Here is a 13904-nt window from a genome sequence, read left to right as displayed (position 1 = left end):
CTACCTCGTGGCCTCCTCTTTTCTTTCTTGACGTAGGGTCCAAGTCTCCCAGGTCTTGTTCGTTGAGAAAATCACGTTCCCGAAGGTTTCATTCTGTTTGGACTCCGTTTGATATTTCTTTTCTTCGAAACCCTAAAACAGGCAAAAAACAACAATTTTGGGTTGGGCCTCCGGTTAATAGGTTAGTCCCAAAAATAATATAAAAGTGGATAATAAAGCCCAATAATGTCCAAAACAGTAGATAATATAGCATAGAGCAATCAAAAATTATAGATACGTTGAAGACGTATCAAGCATCCCCAAGCTTAATTCCTGCTCGTCCTCGAGTAGGTAAATGATAAAAACAGAATTTTTGATGCGGAGTGCTACTCGGCATAATTTTAATGTAATTCTTCTTAATTGTGGTATGAATATTCAGATCCGAAAGATTCAAGACAAAAGTTCATATTGACATAAAAATAATAATACTTCAAGCATACTAACTAAGCAATTATGTCTTCTCAAAATAACATGGCCAAAGAAAGTTCATCCCTACAAAATCATATGGTTTAGTCATTTTTCATTTTCGTCACACAGGAATGCTCTCATCATGCACAACCCCGATGACAAGCCAAGCAATTGTTTCATACTTTAGTAATCTCAAACCTATAAATTTTCACGCAATATATGAGCGCGAGCCATGGACATAACACTATGGGTGGAATAGAATATAATGAGGGGGGTTATGTGGAGAAGACAAAAAGAAGAAAGTCTTACATCAACGAGGCTAATCAATGTGCTATGGAGACGCCCACCGATTGATGTTAATGCAAGGAGTAGGGATTGCCATGCAACGGATGCACTAGAGCTATAATTGTATGAAAGCTCAACAAAAGAAACTAGTGGGTGTGCATCCAACTTACTTGCTCACGAAGACCTAGGGCACTTGAGGAGGCCCATTGTTGGAATATACAAGCCAAGTTCTATAATGAAAATTCCCACTAGTATATGAAAGTGACAAAACAAGAGACTCACTATCGTGAAGATTACGGTGCTACTTTGAAGCACAAGTGTGGCAAAGGATAGTAACATTGTCCCTTCTCTCTTTTTCTCTCATTTTTTTTCTTTTTTGGGCCTTCTTTTTTTTATATGGCCTTTCTCTTTCTTTTTTTATGGCCTTTCTCTTTCTTTTTTACAATTCCTCACTTGGGACAATGCTCTAGAAAATGATGATCATCACACTTCTATTTATTTGCAACTCGATACTAGAACAAAAGATGACTCTATATGAATGTCTCCCGCGGTGTACCGGGATATGCAATGGACCAAGAGTGACATGTATGAAAGAATTATGAACGGTGGCTTTGCCACAAATACCATGTCAACTACATGATCATGCTAAGCAATATGACAATAATGAATGTGTCATGATAAACAGAATGATGGAAAGTTGCATGGCAATATATCTCGGAATGGCTATGGAAATGCCATAATAGGTAGGTATGGTGGCTGTTTTGAGGAAGATATAAGGAGGTTTATGTGTGAAAGAGTGTATCATATCACGGGGTTTGGATGCACCAGCGAAGTTTGCGCCAACTCTCAATGTGAGAAAGGGCAATGCACGGTACCGAAGAGGCTAGCAAGGATGGAAGGGTGAGAGTGTATAATCCATGGACTCGACATTAGTCATAAAGAACTCACATACTTATTACAAAACTGTACAAGTCATCAAAAACCTCGGTACTACGCGCATGCTCCTAGGGGGATAGATTGGTAGGAAAAGACCATCGCTCATCCCCGACCGCCACTCATAAGGAAGACAATCAAATAACACCTCATGTTTCAAATTTGTCGCATAACGTTTACCATACGTGCATGCTACGGGACTTGCAAACTTCAACACAAGCATTTCTCAATTTCACAACTACTCAACTAGCACGACTTTGATATTATTACCTCCATATCTCAAAACAATCATCAAGCATCAAACTTTTCTTAGTATTCAAAACACTCCTAAGAAAATTTTACTAACTTTGAATACCTAGCATATTAGGATTTTAAGCAAATTACCATGCTATTAAGACTCTCAAAATAATCTAAGTGAAGCATGAGAGATCAATAGTTTCTATAAAACAAATCCACCACCGTGCTCTAAAAGATATAAGTGAAGTACTAGAGGAAAATTATATAACTCAAAAGATATAAGCAAAGCACATAGAGTATTCTAAAAAATTCCAAATCATGTATGGCTCTCTCAAAAGGTGTGTACAGCAAGGATGATTGTGGTAAACTAAAAAGCAAAGACTCAAATAATACAAGACGCTCCAAGCAAAACACATATCATGTGGCGAATAAAAATATAGTTCCAATTAAAGTTACTGATAGAAGTAGACGAAAGAGGGGATGCCTTCCGGGGCATCCCCAAGCTTTGGCTTTTAGGTGTCATTAGATTATCTTGGGGGTGCCATGGGCATCCCCAATCTTAGACTCTTGCCACTCCTTGTTCCATAATCCATCAAATCTTTACCCAAAACTTGAAAACTACACAACACAAAACTTAAAGTAGAAAATCTTGTTGGAAATATGCCCCAGAGGCAATAATAAATTGGTTATTATTATATTTCCTTGTTCATGATAATCGTTTATTATCCATGCTAGAATTGTATTGATAGGAAACTCAGATACATGTGTGGATACATAGACAACACCATGTCCCTAGTAAGCCTCTAGTTAACTAGCTCGTTGATCAATAGATGGTTACGGTTTCCTGACCATGGACATTGGATGTCGTTGATAACGAGATCACATCATTAGGAGAATGATGTGATGGACAAGACCCAATCCTAAGCCTAGCACAAAGATCATGTAGTTCATATGCTAAAGCTTTTCTAAATGTCAAGTATCATTTCCTTAGACCATGAGATTGTGCAACTCCCGGATACCGTAGGAATGCTTTGGGTGTGCCAAACATCACAACGTAACTGGGTGGCTATAAAGGTGCACTACGGGTATCTCCGAAAGTGTCTGTTGGGTTGGCATGAATCGAGACTGGGATTTGTCACTCCGTGTGACGGAGAGGTATCTCTGGGCCCACTCGGTAGGACATCATCATAATGTGCACAATGTGACCAAGGAGTTGATCACGGGATGATGTGTTACGGAACGAGTAAAGAGACTTGCCGGTAACGAGATTGAACAAGGTATCGGATACCGACGTTCGAATCTCGGGTAAGTACAATACCGCTGGACAAAGGGAATTGAATACGGGATTAATTGAATCCTCGACATCGTGGTTCATTCGATGAGATCATCGTGGAACATGTGGGAGCCAACATGGGTATCCAGATCCCGCTGTTGGTTATTGACCGAAGAGTCGTCTCGGTCATGTCTACATGTCTCCCGAACCCGTAGGGTCTACACACTTAAGGTTTGGTGACGCTAGGGTTGTAGAGATATTAGTATGCGGTAACCCAAAAGTTGTTTGGAGTCCCGGATGAGATACCGAACGTCACGAGGAGTTCCAAAATGGTCGGGAGGTAAAGATTTATATATGGGAAGTCCTATTTTGGCCACCGGAAAATGTTCGGGATTTTTCGGTATTGTACCGGGAAGGTTCTAGAAGGTTCCGGAGTGGGGCCCACCTGCATGGAGGGACCCACATGAACGTGGGTAGTGGGGCAAGGTCCCACACCCCTGGTCAAGGCACACCAAGATCCCCCCTTAGAAGGAATAAGATCATATCCCGAAGGGATAAGATCAAGATCCCTAAAAAGGGGGGATAACAATCGGTGGGGAAGGGAAATGATGGGATTTCTTTCCCCCACCTTTGCCAACGCCCCAATGGACTTGGAGGGCAAGAAACCAGCCCCCTCCACCCCTATATATAGTGAGGAGGCACATGGGAGTCGCACCCTAGCCCCTGGCGCCTCCCTCTCCCCTCGTAACACCTCTCCCTCTCGCTGAGCTTGGTGAAGCCCTGCCGAGATCCCCGCTGCTTCCACCACCATGCTGTCGTGCTGCTGGATCTCCATCAACCTCTCCTTCCCCCTTGCTAGATCAAGAAGGAGGAGACGTCTTCCCCAACCGTACATGTGTTGAACACGGAGGTGCCGTCCGTTCGACGCTCGGTCATCGATGATTTGGATCACGACGAGTACGACTCCATCAACCCCATTCTCTTGAACGCTTCCGCTCGCGATCTACAAGGGTATGTAGATGCACTCCTCTCTCTGTTGCTAGATGACTCCATAGATTGATCTTGGTTATGCGTAGAAAATTTTAAAATTCTGCTACGTTCCCCAATAGTGGTATCAGAGCTAGGTCTATGCGTAGTTTTTATGCACGAGTAGAACAAAAAGTAGTTGTGGGCATCGATTTTGTCAATTTACTTTCCGTTACTAGTCTTATATTGATTTGGCGGCATCGTGGGATGAAGCGTCCCGGACCGACCTTATACGTACACTTACGTGAGACAGGTTCCATCGACTGACATGCACTAGTTGCATAAGATGGCTAGCGGGTGTCTGTCTCTGCCACTTTAGTCGGATCGGATTCGATGAAAAGGGTCCTTATGAAGGGTAAATAGAAATTGGCATATCACGTTGTGGTTTTTGCGTAGGTAAGAAACGTTCTTGCTAAGAAACCTATAGCAGCCACATAAAAAATTTGCAACAACAATTAGAGGACGTCTAACTTGTTTTTGCAGCATATGCCATGTGATGTGATATGGCCAAAAGGATGTGATGAATGATATATGTGATGTATGAGATTGATCATGTTCTTGTAATAGGAATCACGACTTGCATGTCGATGAGTATGACAACCGGCAGGAGCCATAGGAGTTGTCTTAATTTATTTATGACCTGCATGTCAACATAAACGTAATGTATTTACTTTACTTTATTGCTAAACCGTTAGCCATAGTAGTAGAAGTAATAGATGACGAGACAACTTCATGAAGACACGATGATGGAGATCATGATGATGGAGATCATGGTGTCATGCTGGTGACGATGATGATCATGGCGCCCCGAAGATGGAGATCAAAAGGAGCAAAATGATATTGGCCATATCATGTCACTATTTGATTGCATGTGATGTTTATCATGTTTTACATCTTATTTGCTTAGAACGACGGTAGCTAAAACAAGATGATACCTCGCAATAATTTCCAGAAAAGTGTTCCCCCTAACTGTGCACTGTTGCGAAGGTTCGTTGTTTCGAAGCACCACGTGATGATCGGGTGTGATAGATTCTAACGTTCGAATACAACGGGTGTAAGCCAGATTTACACACGCAGTACACTTAGGTTGACTTGACGAGCCTAGCATGTACAGACATGGCCTCGGAACACGGAAGACCGAAAGGTCGAACATGGGTCGTATAGAAGATACGATCAACATGAAGATGTTCACAGATGATGACTAGTCCGTCTGACGTGATGATCGGACACGGCCTAGTTGACTCAGATCATGTATCACTTAGATGACTAGAGGGATGTCTATCTAAGTGGGAGTTCATTAAATAATCAGATGAACTTAATTATCATGAGCATAGTCAAAAGGACTTTGCAAATTATGTCGTAGCTTACGCTTTAGTTCTACTGTTTTAGATATGTTCCTAGAGAAAATTTAGTTAAAAGTTGATAGTAGCAATTATGCGGACTGGGTCGGTAAACAGAGGATTGTCCTCATTGCTGCGCAGAAGGATTATGTCCTTAATGCACTGCTCAGTGAGCTGACCCTCGAACGTCGGTTGTGGATGTTGCGAACATCTGACATACACGTTTTGATGACTACATGATAGTTCAGTGCGTAATGCTAAATGGTTTAGAATTGAGGCACCAAAGAAGTTTTTGAAACATCGCAGAACATATGAGATGTTCCAAGGACTGAAATTGGGATTTCAGGCTAGTGCCCACGTCAAGAGGTATGAGACCTTTGACAAGTTTCTTAAGCCTGCACACTAAGGAGAAAAGCTCAATCGTTGAGCATGTGCTCAGATTGTATGAGTACTACAATCGCTTGAATCGAGTGAGAGTTGATCTTCCAGATGAGATAGTGATGGTTCTCCAAAGTCACTGCCACCAAGCTACTAGAGCTTCGCGATGAACTATAACATATCAGGGATAGATATGATGATCCTTGAGCTATTCGCGACACCACGAAAGTAGAAATCAAATAGGAGCATCAATTGTTGATGGTTAGTAAAACCACTAGTTTCAAGAAGGGCAAGGGCAAGAAAGGGATACTTCATGAAACGACAAATCAGTTGCTGCTCTAGTGAAGAAACCCAAAGTTGAACCCAAGCCTGAGACTAAGTGCTTCTATAATAAGGGGAACGGTCACTGAAGCAGAACCACCCTAGATACTTGGTAGATGAGAAGGCTGGCAAGGTTGAAAGAAGTATGTATTGGACATACATTATATTAAACGTGTACTTTACTAGTACTCCTACCAGCAGCAGGGTATTAGATACCGGTTCGGTTGCTAAGTGTTGGTAACTCGAAATGATAGGCTACGGAATAAACGGAGACTAGTCAAAGGTGAGACGATGATATGTGTTGGAAGTGTTTCCAAGGTTGATGTGATCAAGCATCGCACGCTCCGTTTACCATCGGGATTGGTGTTAAACCTAAATAATTGTTATTTGGTGTTAGCATTGAGCATAGACATGATTGGATTATGTTTATCGCAATACGGTTATTCATTTAAGGAGAATAATGGTTACTCTGTTTATTTGAATAATACCTTCAATGGTCTTGCACCTAAAATGAATGGTTTATCGAATCCCGATCGTAGTGATACACATGTTCATGCCAAAAGATATAAGATAGTAATGATAGTACCACATACTTGTGGCACTGCAATTTTAGTCACAATGGTATAAAACACATGAAGAATCTCCATGTTGATGGATCTTTGGACTCGCTTGATTTTGAATCACCTGAGACATGCAAATCATACCACATGAGCAAGATGACTGATAGGCCTCGTTTTCAGTAAGATGGAACAAGAAAGCAACTTGTTGGAAGTAATACATCTTGATGTGTGCAGTCCAATGAGTGCTGAGGCATGTAGTGGATATCGTTATATTCTTACTTCACAGATGATTTGAGTAGATGCTAAGTATATTTACTTGATGAATCACGAGTCTGAATTATTGAAAGGTTCAAGTAATTTCAGGGTGAAGTTGAAGATCGTCGTGACAAGAGGATAAAATATCTATGATATGATCATAGAGATGAATATCTGAATTACGAGTTTGGCACAGAATTAAGACATTGTGGAAATTGTTTCACAACTAATAAAGCCTGGAACACCATAGTGTGATGGTGTGTCCGAACATCATAACTGCACCCTATTGGATATGATTCATACCATGATGTCTCTTATCGAATTACCACGATAGTTTATGGGTTAGGCATTAGAGACAACCACATTTTAAATAGGGCACCACGTAATTCCGATGAGATGACACCGTATGAACTATGGTTTAGAGAAACCTAAGCTGTCATTTCTTAAAAGTTTGGGGCTGCAACGCTTATGTGAAAAAGTTTCAGGCTGATAAGCTCGAACCCAAAGTGGATAAATGCATCTTCATAGAGTACCCAAAACAGTTGGGTATACCTCCTATCTCAGATCCAAAAGCAATAGGGATTGTTTCTAGAATCGGGTCCTTTCTCGAGGAAAAGTTTCTCTCGAAAGAATTGAGTGGGAGGATGGTGGAGACTTGATAAGGTTATTGAACCGTCACTTCAACCAGTGTATAGCAGGGCACAAGGAGTTGTTCCTGTGGCACCTACACCAATTGAAGTGGAAGCTTATGATAGTGATCATGAACCTTCGGATCAAGTCACTACCAAACCTCGTAGGACGACAAGGATGCGTACTACTTCAGAGTGGTATGTAATCCTGTCTTGGAAGTCATGTTGCTAGACAACAATGAACCTGTGAGCTATGGAGGAGCGATGGTGGGCCCGGATTCCGAAAATTGGCTCGAGGCCATAAAATCCGAGAGAGGATCCATGTATGAAAACAAAGTGTAGACTTTGGAAGAACTGCTTGATGGTCATAAGGCTGTTGGGTACATATGGATTTTAAAAGAAAGACGGACAATGGTGGTAAGTATCACCATTAAGAAAGCTCGACTTGTCGTTAAGATGTTTTCCGACAAGTTCAAGGAGTTGACTACGATGAGACTTTCTCACTCGTAGCGATGCTAAGAGTCTGTTGGAATTATGTTAGCAGTTACCGCATTGTTTATGAAATCTTGCAGATACGATGTCAAAATATTGTTTCCTTGACAATTTTCTTGAGGAAAGGTTGTATGTGATACAACCAGAAGGTTTTGTCAGTCCTGAAAAATGCTAACAAGTATGCAAAGCTCCAGCAATCCTTCTAAGGATTGGAGTAAGCATCTCGGAGTTGGAATGTACGCTTTAATGAGATGATCAAAGCTTTTGGGTTTATACAAAGTTTATGAGAAACTTGTATTTCCAAAGAAGTGAGTGGGAGCACTATAGAATTTCTGATGAGTATATGTTGTTGACATATTGTTGATCAGAAATGATGTAGAATTTCTGGAAAGCATATAGGGTTATTTGAAAAGTTTTTTTCAATGGAAAACCTGGATTAAGCTACTTGAACATTGAGCATCAAGATCTATAAGGATAGATCAAAACGCTTAATGGTACTTTCAAATGAGCACATACCTTGACATGATCTTGAAGGTGTTCAAGATGGATCAGTCAAAGAAGGAGTTCTTGCTTGAGTTGTAAGGTATGAAGTTATGAAGTTAAAGCTCGACCACGGCAGAAGAAAGAGGAAGGACGAAGGTCGTCCCCTATGCTTTTGTCATAGGCTCTATACGGTATGCCATGCTGAGTATCGCACCTGATGTGTGCCTTGCCACATGTTTGGCAAGAGGGTACAAAGGTGATCTAGGAGTAGATCACCAGATAGCGGTCAAAATTATCCTTAGAGGAATAAGGATATGTTTCTCGGTTATGGAGGTGATAAAGAGTTCGACGTAAAGAGTTACATCAATGCAAGCTTAACACCTATCTGGATAGCTCTGAGTAGAGATACCGGATACGTATAATGGAGCAACAATTTAGAATAGCTCCAAGTAGAACAGTTATTTGAAATGGCTCCAAATATAGCGTAGAGATTTGCGAAGTACATACGGATCTGAATGTTGCAGACCCGTTGACTAAAACCTCTCTCACAAGCATAACATGATCAAACCCAGAACTCATTGAGTTTTAATCACATAGTGATGTGAACTAGATTATTGACTCTAGTAAACTCTTTGGATGTTGGTCACATGGCGATGTGACCTGTGAGTGTTAATCACATGGCGATGTGAACTAGATTATTGACTCTAGTGCAAGTGGGAGACTGTTGGAAATATGCCCTAGAGGCAATAATAAATTGGTTATTATTATATTTCCTTGTTCATGATAATTGTTTATTATCCATGATAGAATTGTATTGATAGGAAACTCAGATACATGTGTGGATACATAGACAACACCATGTCCCTAGTAAGCCTCTAGTTAACTAGCTCGTTGATCAATAGATGGTTACGGTTTCCTGACCATGGACATTGGATGTCGTTGATAACGGGATCGCATCATTAGGAGAATGATGTGATGGACAAGACCCAATCCTAAGCCTAGCACAAAGATCGTGTAGTTCGTATGCTAAAGCTTTTCTAAATGTCAAGTATCATTTCCTTAGACCATGAGATTGTGCAACTCCCGGATACCGTAGGAATGCTTTGGGTGTGCCAAACGTCACAACGTAACTGAGTGGCTATAAAGGTGCACTACGTGTATTTCTGAAAGTGTCTGTTGGGTTGGCACGAATCGAGACTGGGATTTGTCACTCCGTGTGACGGAGAGGTATCTCTGGGCCCACTCGGTAGGACATCATCATAATGTGCACAATGTGACCAAGGAGTTGATCACGGGATGATGTGTTACAGAATGAGTAAAGAGACTTGCCGGTAACGAGATTGAACAAGGTATCGGATACCGACGATCGAATCTCGCGCAAGTACAATACCGCTGGACAAAGGGAATTGAATACGGGATTGATTGAATCCTCGACATCGTGGTTCATCCAATGAGATCATCGTAGAACATGTGGGAGCCAACATGGGTATCCAGATCCCGCTGTTGGTTATTGACCGGAGAGTCGTCTCGGTCATGTCTGCATGTCTCCCGAACCCGTAGGGTCTACACACTTAAGGTTCGGTGACGCTAGGGTTGTAGAGATATTAGTATGTGGTAACCTGAAAGTTGTTCGGAGTCCCAGATGAGATCCCGGACATCACGAGGAGTTCCAAAATGGTCGGGAGGTAAAGATTTATATATGGGAAGTCCTATTTTGGCCACCGGAAAATGTTCAGGATTTTTCGGTATTGTACCGGGAAGGTTCTAGAAGGTTCCGGAGTGGGGCCCACCTGCCTGGGGGGACCCACATGAATGTGGGTAGTGGGGGAAAGGCCCCACACCCCTGGTCAAGGCGCACCAAGATCCCCCCTTAGAAGGAATAAGATCATATCCCGAAGGGATAAGATCAAGATCCCTAAAAAGGGGGGATAACAATCGATGGGGAAGGGAAATGATGGGATTTCTTTCCCCCACCTTTTCCAACGCCCCAATGGACTTGGAGGGCAAGAAACCAGACCCCTCCACCCCTATATATAGTGGGGAGGCGCATAGGAGTCGCACCCTAGCCCCTGGCGCCTCCCTCTCCCCTCGTAACACCTCTCCCTCTCGCTGAGCTTGGCGAAGCCCTGCCGAGATCCCTGCTGCTTCCACCACCATGTCATCGTGCTGTTGGATCTCCATCAACCTCTCCTTCCCCCTTGCTGGATCAAGAAGGAGGAGACGTCTTCCCCAACTGTACATGTGTTGAACGCGGAGGTGTCGTCCGTTCGGCGCTCGGTCATCGGTGATTTGGATCACGACGAGTACGACTCCATCAACCCCGTTCTCTTGAACGCTTCCGCTCGCGATCTACAAGGGTATGTAGATGCACTCCTCTCTCTCGTTGCTAGATGACTCCATATATTGATCTTGGTGATGCGTAGAAAATTTTAAAATTCTGCTACGTTCCCCAACAAATCTCGTGAGCTCCGTTAGCGGAAGAAAATAAAAGACCACTTCAAGGTACTGCAATGAACTCATTCTTTATTTATATTGGTGTTATACCTACTGTATTCCAACTTCTCTATCCTTTATAAACTATTTTACTAGCCATAGATTCATCAAAATAAGCAAACAACACACGAAAAACAGAATATGTCAAAAACAGAACAGTCTGTAGTAATCTGTAGCTAGCGCAAGATCTGGAACCCCAAAAATTCTAAAATAAATTTCTGGACGTGAGTAATTTATCTATTAATCATCTTCAAAAATAATTAAATAAATAGAACTTTCCAAATAAAAATGGCAGTAGTTCTCGTGAGCGCTAAATTTTCTGTTTTTTACAGCAAGTTCAACAAGACTTTCCGCAAGTCTTCCCAACTGTTCTACTTGGCACAAACACTAATTAAACACAAAAACATAACCAAGACAGAAGCTAGATAAATTATTTATTACTAAATAGTAGCAAAAAGCAAGGAATAAAAATAAAATTGGGTTGCCTCCCAACAAGCGCTATCGTTTAACGCCCCTAGCTAGGCATAACAAGCAAGAATAGATTTAGGTATTGCCATCTTTGGTGGGCAATTCTTCAATGAGGCATCTACCATCTTTAGGAATTTCTTTATTTTTATTAATTATCAAACTTTTAGGCACAAGATCAAAAAATTCATTCGTAACAAATGGTTCCTTAATGATAGAAAAAAGATTGGGACGAATACTTATAGATTTGAGATCCGCATCCTTACTAGAGGATTCACCCTTATTTTTAGGAACGTACATAAGCTTGGCAACTTTAGTGGAAGGACTTGGAGTATTCTTTACGAAAGAAAAAGCGGTTCCCAAGTTGGTAATAATATTATCAAATTTATCGATCCTAACGGAATCGTGATTTATTTTCTCATTAACTATGGGTTCCTTTTCTTTAATATCTTTCAAAGTAACTCCTACTTTAGATTCATATTGAGAGATTCGGCTGTGGATATTTTTATCCAAATTTTCAGTTAACTCTACGGTAGCAACCTTATTTTCAATAATTTCAAGCCTTTGCATTACATGCTCCAAAGTCAATATAGTTCCATTAACCAAGAGAGGGGGTGAGCCAAATAAATCTAACATAGCATTATAAGAATCAAAAGTATGGCTACCCAAAAAGTTCCCTCCGGTAATAGTATCAAGAACATAACGATGCCAAGGAGTAATGCCTACATAAAAATTGTGAAGGAGAACGGAAGTAGATTGCTTCATAGTAGATCTATTTTGAGCATTGCAAATTCTATACCAAGTATCTTTTAGATTTTCTCCCTCCCTTTGCTTAAAATTTAGAATTTCACTCTCGGGAGATAATGGGGAAGATAAGGGACTAGCCATAATGATAAGCAAACAAACTAACACACAAGCAAACAAAAAGCAGGCGGGCAAAAGAAGCAAATAGAGAGAGAGAGAGAGGGAGGATAGAGAGAGAGGGCAAATAAAACGACAATGGTGAAGTGGGGGGGAGGAAAACGAGAGGCAAATGGCAAATAATGTAATGCGGGAGATAAGGGTATGTGATGGTTACTTGGTATGTTGACTTTTGCGTAGACCTCCCCGGCAACGGCGCCAGAAATTCTTCTTGCTACCTCTTGAGCACTGCGTTGGTTTTCCCCGAAGAGGAAGGGATGATGCAACAAAGTAACGTAAGTATTTCCCTCAGTTTTTGAGAAACAAGGTATCAATCCAGTAGGAGGCTACGCGTGAGTCCCTCGTACCTGCACAAAACAAATAAATCCTCGCAACCAACGCAAATAGGGGTTGTCAATCCCTATAAGGCCACTTACGAGAGTGAGATCTGATAGATATGATAAGATAATATTTTTGGTATTTTTATGATAAAGATACAAAGTAAAATAAAGGCAAAGTAAATAGCAAAGGAAATAACTAAGTAGTAGGAGATTAATATGATAAAGATAGACCCGGGGGCCATAGGTTTAACTAGTGGCTTCTCTCGAGAGCATAAGTATTCTACGGTGGGTGAACAAATTACTGTTGAGCAATTGACAGAATTGAGCGTAGTTATGAGAATATCTATGTATGATCATGTATATAGGCATCACGTCCGAGACAAGTAGACCAACTCCTGCCTGCATCTACTACTATTACTTCACTCATCGACCGCTATCCAGCATGCATCTAGAGTATTAAGTTAAAAACAGAGTAACGCCTTAAGCAAGATGACATGATGTAGAGGGATAAACTCATGCAATATGAAGAAAACCCTATCTTGTTATCCTCGATGGCAACAATACAATACGTGCCTTGCTGCCCCTACTGTCACTGGGAAAGGACACCGCAAGATTGAACCCAAAGCTAAGCACTTCTCCCATTACAAGAAAGATCAATCTAGTAGGCCAAACCAAACTGATAATTCGAAGAGACTTGCAAAGATAACCAATCATACATAAAAGAATTCAGAGAAGATTCAAATATTGTTCATAGATAGACTTGATCATAAACCCACAACTCATCGGTCTCAACAAACACACCGCAAAAAGAAGATTACATCGAATAGATCTCCACAAGAGAGGGGGGGAACATTGTATTGAGATCCAAAAAGAGAGAAGAAGCCATCTAGCTACTAACTATGGACCCGTAGGTCTGAGGTAAACTACTCACACTTCATCAGAGGGGCTATGGTGTTGATGTAGAAGCCCTCCGTGATCGATGCCCCCTCCGGCGGAGCTCCGAAACAGGCCCCAAGATGGGATCTCATGGATACAGAAAGTTACGG

This window comes from Triticum aestivum, chromosome 2A (genome assembly GCF_018294505.1).
Source record: "Triticum aestivum cultivar Chinese Spring chromosome 2A, IWGSC CS RefSeq v2.1, whole genome shotgun sequence".
In the NCBI taxonomy this organism is placed as follows: Eukaryota; Viridiplantae; Streptophyta; class Magnoliopsida; order Poales; family Poaceae; genus Triticum; species Triticum aestivum.
Note: the sequence above shows the minus strand (reverse complement) of the source record.